At 41.1% G+C, this 14,394-nt stretch overlaps 1 non-coding gene across 1 annotated transcript; it reads right to left on the bottom strand.

Moving 5' to 3' along the window:
* Window positions 1-4,690: 4,690 nt before the first annotated feature.
* On the bottom strand, window positions 4,691-4,771 carry TRNAL-CAA (transfer RNA leucine (anticodon CAA)). Its single transcript has one exon. It is a non-coding gene; the product is annotated as a tRNA-Leu (tRNA).
* Between the last annotated feature and the right edge of the window lie 9,623 nt (window positions 4,772-14,394).

The following is a 14,394-nucleotide window of genomic DNA, read 5'->3' as shown; positions in this document are numbered from 1 at the left end:
AAGGTGTGTCAAAAACATTGAGAATCGTGGAAAAGTTCGGTTCGCTCAAAGGACATGATCTAGATGCTTCATTGCGCACGCCCATGTCTTGGTAAGATACAAAACATTATGTGTGTGTGTTCAATGTTTATTATGTGTTGAACTATTTTGTAGATTCTAAACTAACATTTACAAATTGTTTACATGTTAATTCAGAAACAAAACAAATATAAAGATGTGCCGCCCACTGCAATCGATCTTTTCAAGGAATTACACTGTAGCAGCAAGACCGGTTTTTGTGAGCCCATGAAGGAAAAGATTGTAAGTACATGTTCTAAATGGACTGTTCTAGACCTGATAAGGCTGCAATATATCCTAATGACAACATAGTAGCACTACCTCCTTTTGAAATTCAAGGGATTAAAAAAAATCACACTTAACTGATATGGGAAGTCAGAGCAGCCAAAATCTGTATCATTGATAGGAAGTACTACTACCAGAATTTAGTCTATCCGTGACAATGAAATATGCAAACCATGTGTATCTGCAAAACTAAAATTTGGATGGAATTATTTCTAGAAGTTCAAATCATCATGCCAAAACTAAATTGAGCCGTCCTCTAGAAATTTGGTTAATGATGAAATAGGGAAGTTGGAGGTAGTAACTGAGTTTAATTATTTGAAGGACCAGAGTATAATTTATTTACTATAACTGAAGTGGCCAAAGGTTCATAGCAGCAGCAGGTCTGCAACCTACAAAACTTTGCATACTTTTAGTAGTGTCCTTCAAGCAGTAGGTCTGCAGGTTTGTAGCAGCTAGCAGCAGGTCCGTAGGTTTGTAGCAGCATCAGATAATTAGCTATGTTGCTATATGGATGTTCTTCTAGTAGTGTCAATGTGTCATTGAAGTAATGTCCCGGAGTGAAACATACAACTCTTTTTAATTGCATAGTCTGAAATATGAATTCACTACTTTTAAGTGGCAACAACAAAATTATCCGTACTGGTTCTAGCTTGTTTTGTCATCAAATGTAGTATGTTTTTCTATTCAGTCAGTAATTACTTGAATTTTTTTTCCATATTTGTATACTAACTATAATGCAAACTATTTTTCTTAACATGTTAGGACCAAATGGATACCATGATGGCTCAGCCTACACCAGAAGGGGAACAACCAAAGACTCCTGCTGAAGTTGTTGCTCATGTTTTGCCATCAAGTAAATTTCTTCGAAATGTTGGCCTTGAGACAATAGTCCCCAAGAGAAGCGCTGCCACTGCTGCATGTGTACAAGAGTTGGAGGCTGAAGTTGCGGCAGAGAAACAAGGTGCTGTAGCACTTAGAGACCAACTTCATGGCTAGCAGGATGAGTTGGAAGTGTTGAAGAAGAAGGTTGAGGAATCAGAGGAAGCAAGGGAGAAGCAGGCAGAACAAATTGAAAATTTAAAGAAACAAGGAGAGGAAACCAATGCTCTTCTTCATCGGTTGTTCACCTTGAACAAGGACTAGGTCACTCCTTACCCTTTTCCTTTTATCCTACTGATCATGATGCATGACCTAAACATGGCATGGATATATGTCTGTTTATTTATTTTGGTACATGGCTTGGACCTGGTAATGGTTTGCATCTGGTTGTGTATTTGGTAATGCCTTGGATATGTGGCTGATGATTTTGCCACTTGGTTGGATCTGGTAGTGACTTGGACATGAGTTTAATGTATTTTGGGTTGAGTTTGACATGTCAAATTATTTGAACATGTAACTCTGACTGGATCTACGATATAATGGATGTGAGCACTTTAAATTTGCTTGATGGTTGTCTATTGATTTCTGTCTGCAATGCTGTGATGGGTTGTATATTGTTCAATGGACTTCAATGTGTATTGTGAGCTGCAATGTGCCATGTCAAAACCTGCCGCATCATATGACAACAACATTTTACGATGATTTTTTTGTCCTACGTGGCACATGTATAGTCATCTAAGGTCAATTTTTTGTGATGTTTTCTCTACATGATAACGACGAAAATTGAACGTCGTAAATCAACGACGCATGTATGATCGTCACAAAATTAGGACGATAATATTAGTTTTGTCACAGAACACATTTAGCTACGGAGAATAAGCGACAAATGCATTTTCGTCGTGCATTCGTCGTAAATTGTGAAATACGACATAATTTTCAGTTTCTGCGACATAAATGGAACGTCGCAGAAGGTCATACCTCTTGTAGTGTGAAAAGAAGCGGACATTTTCTTAGCGAGTTTCATGGCTATGTTTCCAAGACTCCTTGCCGTTGGAAACAGCCTAAACAAGTTTTATCCCATGAACTCATTTCATCTCATAAAACTATTTTCATCTCTCTCCTCATTTAAACTATGCCACGCCAGCTTATTTAATGTACATGAAATTCTCATTGAGACTGACGTTATACATTGAGAGAGGACAATCAATTTATTGTGACGCCACGTTAAGAAACTGGTGCGATGGGGCGAAACGTAATTTCTTGCTGACGTGATTGCTGTGAAAAGCTACCCTCTAGTTTTCGGGTTGGCTTAAGCGAGCATCGCAGCCGCCAGGTAATTCGGGGTGCTGTGCTGACAACCCCTAAGGAACAAGAGATTTTGAATAAAGCAATGGACACGTTACACCATAATCTAATTATTTGTCACGTCAGCAAAATTCGATGAAGTGGAGATGCTATTATTGTATATGTATGGTTGTTATAGTTTAGTTTGAGTAGAGACAGAAGTAAATTCATCCGATCCATTAGGGTTTACTAGCAAGCAAAGGTGCTTGTGCATTAGATCGTTATCCGATTCGAAGTTGTTACGTGCTCGCTCATAGTTGTCTGGCTCTCGTACCCCACCGGTCCGTTCGTTTCGCTGAAAAAACAAGCCGAAACACTCTTCTGACTGATTTGTTGGGAGAGAAAAATACTTTTCTAATTAAAAAAAATAAGCTAAAAAATACGGATTATAAGAGAAGCGAACGACCGCATGCACCTGTTGTGAGAGAAAAACATAGTTGTTATAGTTTAGTTCAATTGAATGCACCACACCGTCTCCCTCCTGCTGCTTGCTACTACACCGCATGCACTTGCTCAGCAGCCTGCCACTTGCACAACCGCTCACGAGAGCACACTCGGCGCACAGCACACCAGCAGCGGCAGCCTTTGACTCAACATCCATGCATGCAACGTGTGAGCAGTGACATGAATGCAATGTGTGAGCAGTGACTAGTGAGCAGTCAACCTCAGCGACCTCCACCGCCCACTCCACCGTGTTCTGAATCCGTGCTCGGCGCCATGTATTCTAGTGCCGAGGTATCGGCCACGTCAACGCCACATAAGATGCCCTGCTATGCACAGCCAGGCACCTCAGAGCCAATATCTGTGGCGCCGAGACGTGTTACCTCGGCGCCATGAGTTCTGACGCCGACCCCAGGGTCTAAAGATGAGTTTAAGTCTCCCAGAGGCTAAACGTAAATTTTCTTAAAAAAAAGGTTAAATTGAAAAAATTTGGGACCTTCCGTGAACACCAGATATCCTCCGTTTTGCCACCAGCTAAGACCCCAGTAAAATTCGAAGTTGACCCCGGCGACAACTGTCAGACCCCAAGAGAATGCGTCGTGTTTCATTTGCTAAAGGCCGACAAGCCACAAAGCCCGCTGCCTGGCATGAACGTGGAGCTGTGTTCTCATGGCCTCAAGCTATTAAGCAGACAACGCGGCACAAAAGGCCCAAAGCCTTACCGATCGATTGCTATCCGCCTCTCCTGGAGACTCGCCGAAGACACCGCGAGGGCAGCCGACGATGTTGTATAACTAGTGCAGGGCCGCGCGCACATGCAGGCACAAATTTGAAGAATGAACAGCGTGGTGATGGATGGGTCAGCGAGATTATTTCATAGATGCTCAGCAGACCAAGCAAATAATATGAGTAAGAGTAACATAGATACGAAGCTAAAAGCCATTTGCATAATTTTGTACTGTATATTACCAGTTCATTGCACCTGCATAACATAAAGTGTGAATCCAACAGCCTAGCTGCCTCTGTACTTGCCCTGCGAACATCTTCAGATAATGATACCATCCTGGGAAGAACAGAAGGTTGATCCAGAGGAGGTTGCAGTGCATCTAGTTGCGGCAATGATGCAACGACATATGCAAAACTGACCTACACAATACAACATGCAACTGTCAGAAAAATTGTTCGGATCTGAGACCTGTATATATTCACTGCAACCTGTATTTTTCTAAGAACCAGCATGCTGCAAACATATATGTATACTTTCGTATGACTATATTGTTGAGTATTATAATTATAGAAGACTATAGATCAAATTACAAGCCCCAAGCCCTATATGGGTTTCTGTAAATGCCACATCCCACAAAACAGTGCAATTAGTAAATTGCAGTGGCTTAAAGAGTTGCATACATATTTTATATAGGGTACTGAGGCCACTGAATCATATGTTTCCTTTGACTTAGAGGTGATACGGTCAGCTAATCTTGTAATCTCAGTTGCTGACACGTTGACTTGAGCAGCAAACCCTGGAAGCTCTGCAACCACTCAAAATTCAAAAGAAACATGCTGTAGTAGAAACACAGGCAGAAAAGCACTATATTACCTGTGGTTAAGGACCTCAGAAGATAGAGGAGAGCACCAGGTGCACATTTCCGGAATACTTCTACAGGGAGCATTCTCCGTTTTATGCCTTGAAGAGGACTCGAACCTCCACGCTTTTTAGCACGAGATTTTGAGTCTCGCGTGTCTACCATTTCACCATCAAGGCATCTTGAAAGTGAATCGTATTCCATGAATATGAGATATGAAGAAGTAATCCAACAATACCTTACAATTCAACCAACAATCAGAATAGATGCAAACCACATTTGTGCACATTCCCCTGGTCTGCTAGTTCCAACTGTAAATCGAATAGGTGTGTAGATGATCAGACTTTTAAACGGTTGGGCAAGTCAATTTAAAAACTCATAGAAGCTCATATAAGGATAATTGACACAACTGAGCGAATACTCCATGTATCCATTGTATTATAGACTAAGGCTTTATCAAAACCTAGATGGATGGGCAAGAAAATAAAAGAAACAGAGATCATGAAACAATAATTACGTAGCTAAATCACTACTCCATAGACTGACTGGTCCATAGTCAAGTAAAATCCATATTGATTGAATTGGTTGATGAAAAAGGGCAACAACCTGAGATATAGAGCAAAGAAGACTCCAGGCTGCATAAGGGTGAAAATGAATTGGCAGTATGACTAAGACAGTATTTTGTTAAAGGAAAAAAAACTTGAGAGGCCTGTCTAATAAAATGTTTCATACATCCTAAGACGCTGTGAGATGGCAAGACTAGGCTATATGTTTTAGTTTAAATGCGGGAACTAATATGTATAAATCACGTATCATTATTCCAAATAACAAATCTTCCAGGAAAAATAAGAGGAATTATCAAAATATCAAAATCCATGTTTTCAGGTCTTTGATGCCTAGGATCATCTATCTATTTGCAGTACTCAGGAAGCCTATAACTAAAATAACCATGTTATCTGCAACTACATATAGCAGCATAACTATTCAAAATTAGTTTAAAGATCAAATATGAACAGATGCAAAACTAAAGGAGCAACATGGCCAACTGCTGTCCTGTTGAAGTTTCATATAACAATACTCCGTAATCTTAAAATTAAGCATTCTAAAATAGAAAGAGGGATTGATTCACTCAGATTTTAGAATAGTCATACCGAAAAGCATCAGAGTCACAATGAGACAATGAGTGCACTTCGGATGTAGTAAGTATTTTTTTTCCGTTAGCGTGGACCATGTTGCTAAACGCTAAACCTTGTGGCTCTGATAAGAAATAAATTTACTGGGTGGACCATGGGGAAAAGAACAATGATAAAATTCATTTGATTGAAAGCACACATACACTACATTAAAAGCATAAGTATGGATCTGATTACTTGAGCACATTAGAACAAACATGATATAATATTTATATCCTGAACATGGTCCAAAATCACTGATCGGCTGAAAAAACTGGAGAGTATTAGCTCCATATGCCAACCATAAATATAAATTGGCAAATAAATTAACATTAAGGTATGGATGCAATATATTTCTATTTTCTATTCGGCATGCATCATATATCTACCTGGAACTTCATGTCACACTTACTTTGTTGGAACAATTCAGAACATGACAGATCAGAGCAGTCTGTGACCTAAAGAAAACACCATATTCATTTATGAATTCTGCATGGTCTTGACACAGCTGAAAATAAAACTGAACCCAAGGCCATTGCAAAGGAAGGAAAATGAAATTGTAAATTGAACCGTTAATATTTGAAACCTTGTAAAGCAAGCAAAAAAAAAAGGAAAGTGGAAAGTTAATAATTCAAATCTTGCAGATCCATGTTTGGCATTTCCCTTTTTGTGTTGCACCAATCAAACTGACGTTAAAAGGCATAACATCGCAAGACACAGAAGCTTTATTTCTTGCAAATGCATCGAACATTTCAAATGTTTGCTATAAATGTAGTTGGCGAGTTAAAAGAAATTTTATGGAGGAACATATGCAGACAAAAAAATGATTAGCACAGGTGGTCACTACCTGAACCTGTCTGAAAAACATGCGAGAAGTTTTTTATCTGAACATGATTAAAACACAAAGGGTATTTGAAAAATATTGAACCAAACCATTGATCATAATGATTGAAAACACACAAGGAAGAAAATAATAATTGAGAAAACAGGAGCTACAATTATTACCTTTCTTTGCTTGCATCAGCCATGAATTGGAACTCCTACTATTTGCTGCTTGGTACTGTCACTGAGCACTGGGCTGTTAGATCGTGCGGTGAGTGAGGGCAGTCTGCACGCTTGCATGCCTGATGCAATATGCGCTTGGTAGTAGCGTGCCACACAACCACACTATCCACTCGGCTGTCCCGCGCCACCATTGCACTTGCTACGTCCGCTTGTGTGTGGCACAGTAAAGGCAACTCGTCGTTCAGGTATCTCAATTTCGTAGCAATCTACCATAAATACTGGATGCAGCAGCTGCACATCTAAATGCAACAATTCATCGCTTAGCAATGGTAAATGGCATGCATAGGAAAAATTGGCAGATTGTCTTAGCAATGGACAAGGTAGTTTTATTTTGATGTAGCCAGACTACTAAACTGAAAATATGCCGAACATAATTATGCAGTTTGTTACTCTATATATGAAGACCAACCAATACAAAGAGAACCTGGAATGCATGGGACATTATGAAGATGTTTCAGATGCATTAAACCTTTTACCTGCTATTGAAACTAAGAACACATCCAAAACACCTGAAATTTAATTTCCTGCAAGTTCCAGAAGCCATTCTTTCTGGAAAAATTAAGCAGATGTCTGCACTGAAGTTAATGTAATCAATGTAAAGTAGGTAGACCACAAGAGGACAGTGTAAAGATCTACCTCGAAGGTTGTTTCATCGATAAACATATAGGGTCTGGGTTTATTTATTTTCCTAAACACGCCCAATCTAGAATTAAATAGTGTAAGAGGTACATGAAGAAACACTGCCGGAGCAAATGTGATTATTTTGGGAAGATTGCACTTTTCAATTTAAAGCCAAATAACAAATCTGTTCAGTTGTTTGCAAATTCGATTTTTAAACTATAAACACGTCAGTATTCACTAAAGAGCATGAGCAGGCAAGCAACGACCTAAGCCCTCTAGGTTTTAGATCGATGAACTAAGACAACACAAAGGCAAAATAAAATATCAGCCAATAATTTAAATATCATCAAATAATTTTAAATATGAGAAAATGTATTCAAGTTGCATAGTTCTAATATTGTTGTCCAGTCTTTTATCATGTGTGGCATGTAAGGAAACTGAATATCACAAAGTCACTCAATTAATTAATCTTCAGGTGCCAGGACCAAGCAAGGTCAAACGGAAGCAATGCGTAACACTATAACAGGCTGTGAAGACGAACCTAAAAATGAGCACTAACATGAGGAGAAGCACAACGTGATTAACACGCACCTTTTGAATCTAGAATATTTATCAAACCTTCTAATCCACCCATGATAGACTCAATAAGGGACTGCAAATTTTGTGAACCTACATTTGAAACAAAGAAAGATTCACTAATTAATATGCCAAACACATAATAGAAATATAACCCTGTAGAGGAGGAATCTGAGTAACAGACTGGGGACATATTGTTATGTCATAGTAAGAGGTGGACTGTTGGAGCATATAGGATTATTATGTCAATGGCAGTTCAAAGCCTTCAAATCCCAAGGCATAGGCAGTTGGCTTGCTTCTTGCTCGACAGATCAAGCATAGCAACTGTCCATCTTGCCGAGCAAAAATTAATAGCTTATGTGGCACCTTATAATATTTTACTAATCCTCAAAATGCCATGTTGCAAAAAAAAAAACTTCTTGAGGATGCTGTAAACCTCAAAATAATGCTCAAACTAAAATCATATAGTGAATTCAAATATACACCTGTTCAGGAATAACTGCAGAAGCACATTCTGGAAAACTGGAAACTGCTCCAAACCGAGCACAACAATGCTGTGGACGACCTTCCGGGCCAAACATTTTATTTCAGAAAGATCTGTGAGTCCTAGGGAAAAAGAAATGACTTATTATCAACATAAAAGTCTAGCTACTTAGAAAAGATTTAAAGGACTATGAGAATCACACAACAATATAAACTTACTGTGGTAAGATGCCAATGATAAAAGTAGAGTTTTGTAAGGCTTCCGTGTTCGGAGAGTTGGCTCTCAAGTTCATCCACACATCCACAGAACATTTTAACTCTAGGCAGATGAAAATGATTCTTAAAGAATTTTGATTCAAATTCAAGTATTTGAGTTCTGGACAAAAACACAATAACAAAGAACAAGAACTATGCAGATGGATGCATGATGAACAACTACTTTAGTTATTCTACTTTAACAAATGTACTTGTAGCAGTGTAAAATATAGGGACAAGGGACATGCAACCAAATGGCATGAAGATGGTATAAAACAAACTATAATTTTAGGAACATGAAATAGGATTATTTATTTATGTTGGGCCAATTATGCTAAGCACATTACAGAAGCTGTAGTTAACTCAATACCAAACTAACCACAACAAAGACCCATATTGGGAAATTACTATCCCATGCTTGGGCCTGAGGCCGCATGCCATTGACACATAGGATAGCATTTTCCAAATAACGACCATTTCAGGAAAATTTTGGCTGGCAATAAAAGTTAAAAATTTAGCTACCTCAAATTAAAGCAGGTTGTCACCACGACATCACAACCTCAATCTAATTGAAGAACTTGAGTTTTTATTTTCGTTCATGGCCTGACCTCATACTCGATTTTGGTGACGTCGGGAAGAACTTCTCCCAATCTTCAGAATCACCACCATCGCAGTTGCTGTGGAGCCAACAGGGGAGGTCTGCTGCGCGGCAACCTGACATGGAGTGGCGGAGCAAGTTAGGCGGAGCAGGCAAGGCTAGATCGTGCTCCATGAGCAGCACAGATCTACCCTAGGGGCGTGGCAAGAGCAGATGAACGCCCATCCCCGGTGCCGACGAGGGAAGGGGAGGAGGAAGAAGGGAGAGAGGCTATCACCTGGTTTTCGTCGCGCCGCTCGTTGCGCCGCTAAGATGGTGCCAGCTAGGGTTTGCTCCAGCACAGGCACACAGCTAGGAGCGAGGACCTCCGAGAGCCAGCCACGGTGGGGGAGGCGGCGGCCACAGCTAGCGGCGGGGCTCTCCTGCGCCCCTGCCGCTGCACCGTGCCAGGAGGCAACCACCGCCGGGGGGGGGGGTGTCCGGGTAGCCGCGCCGCACACTGAGGGTGCCGCCGCTCCGGCCATGCGCAGGGCATCGAGGTGGCCATGCTGGGGCCCAGCCGGTGCACCATCACGTCAGGAGAGAGGGAGAAGAAGGGGGAGGCGCGAGCGGCGGCGGCGCAATAGGGAGGAGCAGGACGACTGGGAAGGAACGAGGCTCCCTTTCTTTTCTTTTTTTTCTTCTTTTTGCTTGGAAGAAGAATCGGAAGCGGCTCTTATATATTTAGTGGCCTGGCTTCGAAGGAGAAGCCAATTAACATTGAGGAAACATATGAGAAGCTGGTGGGAGAGAAGAAGGAGAGGCAGAAGCCGCTTTCGTCCAAATCCGCTTCAAGCATTCATGGCCCCACGATTGAAGATCCGACGGCTGGAGGCAATCAGGGTGACGTGGCACGTGGTTCTGGTCGAGAATCACATGAAGAATATAGGGCTAAACTAGTGGAATGCGCGCGCCCCCGCACGCGAGAGCAAAGCAGCCTAATTGAGTTTTTTCATGGACATACACTGTACTAGAGTGACATAGGGAACTTCAGAATAAAATCGCACATGTCTATGTATGGTCTACTGGTCTAGAGTACTATGTAATATGAATTGAGCACGGCCTAAAACTATCAATCTGTAAATATTTGTCACATACAGGCCCTGTTCACTTCTCTTATAATCCATCTTTTTCAGCTTGTTTTTTTAGCCGGAACAGTGTTTTTCTCTCACAACAAATCAGCCGGAACACTGTTTCAGCTTGTTTTTTCAGCAAAGCGAATGGGGCAACAGTCTGTGAATTGGAATTGAAAAATAGCAGCAAACAAAGGGAGGTGGATGATACATGGCCTGCTTAATATTGCTATGAGGATCCAAGAGCAATGGATGGTAAAATAGAATAAAACAGGACGAGTAATGTAGCTGAAATAGTACTTCCTATAGATTTATCTTAGGCATGTTTCATCTAAAAAGAATGCATTGGTTTCACTGGCCAGACAGATTTTAGTAAATACAATAGCTTAACATGTAGAAGAAATTACATGTGCTTTGGATTGGCAATGCTTGATAGAATCTTTTTTTCCTCGATCAACAGGCAGGGTATCATACATAGAGGAAAACAGCAACAGACTAGCATATATAAGAGGAAGAACAAAAATCGATCAGCAACAGACCACCAAATAGACAGATGTAGCGGCAGCTGGTGCGAGCTTCTAAAGTAGCAGAAGGGTTATAGATGACCATTTTGTGTTGAGCTAAGGGTTGTAAGTAAAATTGACTAAAGACGTAGCATTGGCTTACTTGTTGGGCAATAGCTTTGACCTTCGAATAATTTCCTACATGGTGCATCTGTATGTTGCCCTCATCTGTATTTAGCTAGAGCTAAAAATCTGAGATGAGCTGAATGGGAGGGCGCTGCCACCGCCGCTGAAAGCTCTAGTTTGGTTTTGGTGAATTGATGAAACCATAAGTGCTAACCTAGTTTATCAAAGTAATTATGAGATAGGTAGCACTACTCCAAGTGGTGAAGCAAATGAAGATCATGACATGATGATGGTAATGCCATGGTGATGATCAAGTGCTTGGACTTGAAAAAAAAGAAAGGGAAAAACAAAAAGCTCAAGGCAAATGTGAAATTGATAGGAGTTTTTTGTTTTAGTAATCAAGACACTTAGAGAGTGTGATCACATTTAGGATCGATAGCCATACTATTAAGAGGAGTGAAACTCGTATCGAAATGCAGTTATCAAAGTGCCACTAGATGCTCTAACTCATTGAAAATGTTTGTGAAAATATGCTAACACATATGCACAAGGTGATACACTTGGTGGTTGGCACATTTAAGCAAGGATGGAGATGTTGGTGAAATAAAGGAAGTGATAGTCACTGAGATACAGTGACCGGACGCTGGTCACGCAGGTGACTGGACTCTATCTAAACACTGTTCAGCGTCTGGTCATGCTGATGTGGAGCCACAAAGAGAAGAGGGTGAGTGATCGGATGCTGGACGAGTCCAGTCGCGAATGGAACCTTACTAGAAATGATCGGACACCAGTGATGGTGCGTCCGATCACTTTGAGCAGCGCGTTCGGTCACAACTTAAGTGTACTAATAACCGTTGAGATCAGGCAATCAACATTTGAAGTAGGGAACACGTGGCAAAAATCTGTGGACCGGACGCTGGGGTCCTGTGTTCGGTCAATCCGACCGACGCGTCCGGTCGCCCTATTTTTTAGTGAACAGAGAGCCCATAGCTCTATTAGTGGGGGCTCTCTATTTAAGCCCCATTGCCAGTTCTTGCTCACTCTCTTAGCCATTTGCATTAACATAGCAACCTTATGAGCTTAGCCAAAGCCCTCCCACTCATCTCCATCATTGATTCATCATCTTTGTGAGATTGGGAGAGAATCCAAGTGCATTGCTTGAGTGATTGCATCTAGAGGCACTTGGTGTTCGTGTTTGGCTGCAGGATTCACTTGTTACTCTTGGTGGTTGCTGCCACCTAGATGGCTTGGAGCAGCGAGGATCGTCGAGCGGAGGTTGGTGATTGTCTCTGGCTCTGATCACGGTGATTGTGAGGGGTCTTATGCCTTTCCCGGAGGAGCGCCGAAAGGTAACTCTAGTAGAGTGCTTGTGTCATTGAGTTACCTCACTTGTGGGTAGGTTCTTGTGGTGTCCAATTGTGTGGATGAGGTTCATGCAACTAAAAGGTCCTAATGGCTAGAGGGGGTGAATAGCCTATTAAAAATTTCTACAACAACACTTAACAAACCGGTCATGATCTTCATTTGTTTCACCACTTGGAATGTGCTACCTATCTCATAATCACTTTGATAAACTAGGTTAGCACTAAGGGTTTCATCAATTCACCAAAACCAAACTAGAGCTTTCAACAACACCTCTTAGCCGCCGAACCGCTAAGTGTTGGTTGACACAACGGGGACTAGCGTGCCGGCAAGCACGTGAACCTTAGGGGAAAAATTGGTTGTCTATTGCCTTTTGGTATTCTCCCAGTGATTGAATTAGTATTCATCTTGTGATTGGTTCACTCCTCTATGCGGCGGTATAATCACCTTACTTACTCATTTACATACCTGCAAACTAGTTGTAGTAAGCTCTTTAGTGTACCTAGAATTGAGAGCTTGCTTTGTAGCTTAAGTTCATCTAGTGGAGCTCTGTAGTGTAGCAAGTGTGAGAGCTCTTAGTGAGTAGTGACTTAGTAAATTGTGTGTCTAGTGATCATAGTAACTAGAATTGTTGAATAGGTGGCTTGCAACCCTTGTAGAGCTAGAGCAAGTTTGCTTTTTGCTATTTGTCATACTAATCAAATTGCTCTAGTTGGTTTGTAGATTTTTAAATAGGCTATTCACCCCTCCTCTAGCCATATTAGGACCTTTCAAGTGGTATCAGAGCCATGGTCACCGTTTAATTGAAGGCTTAACAACCTCGGTGTCAAATTATGGCTCAAGTTGTGTTCAACCATGTGGGGGGCAAACTACCATTCTTTGATGGCACAAGCTATGATTATTGGAAAAGAAAGATGAGGATGTATCTTGGTTCTATCAATGATCAAGTATGGGATGTGACCAAGAGTGACTATGCTATCATTGATCCCAACAATCTCACCAACCAAGACAAGACCAACAAGCAATGCAATACAATGGCTCTCAACACCATATACAATGCCATTGATTCCAAGGTGTTTGAGCAAATCAAGGATTGTGAGAGAGCTAATGAGGTGTAGAAGAGATTGGAGGAAACATATAAGGGCACATCGGTGGTGAAGAGTGCCAAGTTGTACATCCTCAAGGACAAGTTGACAAGCTTTAAGATGAAGGAAGATGAGAGCATTCTGGAGATGTTCCATCGATTGCAAGTGATTGTCAATGACTTGAAGGCTTTGGGAGAGAAGATCAATGATTATGATGTCTCTTAGCAGTTCTTGATGTGCTTACCTCCAAGATTTGAGATGTTGAGATTGCTTATCATAAGAGGAGGATGGAAGGAGATTACCCCTAACCAAGTACTAGGTGATGTCATGACACAAGAGACATACCGTGTGGAAAGGGAAGGGGTTGACAAGGATGACAAGAAGGAAGACGAAGACAACAACAACAAGAAGAGTGTAGCATTCAAGGCTAGCTCATCATCCAAGAACAAGGGCAAGTCTAAGAAAGAATCAAGTGATGATGAGGATCTTAGTGACATTGATGATGAAGCCATGGCTCTATTTATACGCAAGATGGGAAAATTTATGAAGAAGAAGGGCTACGGTGCAAGAAAGAGAAGAGATCACACCAAAAGCAAAGAATATGTGAGAAGATGCTACAATTACAGGAGCCCCGATCATGTTGTAGCGGATTGTCCCTACAATAGTGACAATGATGAGGATGAGAAGAAGAAGCACAAGAAGGATAAGAAGAAAAAGAAGGGGAAGAAGGAGAAGAGGATGACCTTCCAAAAAAAGAAGAAGGGTGGAGGCTATGTGGTCACATGGGATAGTGATGGCAAGAAATCTATCAAGAAAGCACTAGCAAGCATCGCCATCAACAACA

The sequence above is a fragment of the Miscanthus floridulus genome, chromosome 10 (assembly GCF_019320115.1).
Source record: "Miscanthus floridulus cultivar M001 chromosome 10, ASM1932011v1, whole genome shotgun sequence".
NCBI classification, from domain to species: domain Eukaryota; kingdom Viridiplantae; phylum Streptophyta; class Magnoliopsida; order Poales; family Poaceae; genus Miscanthus; species Miscanthus floridulus.
Note: the sequence above shows the minus strand (reverse complement) of the source record. Positions and strands in the feature narration are given on the sequence as shown.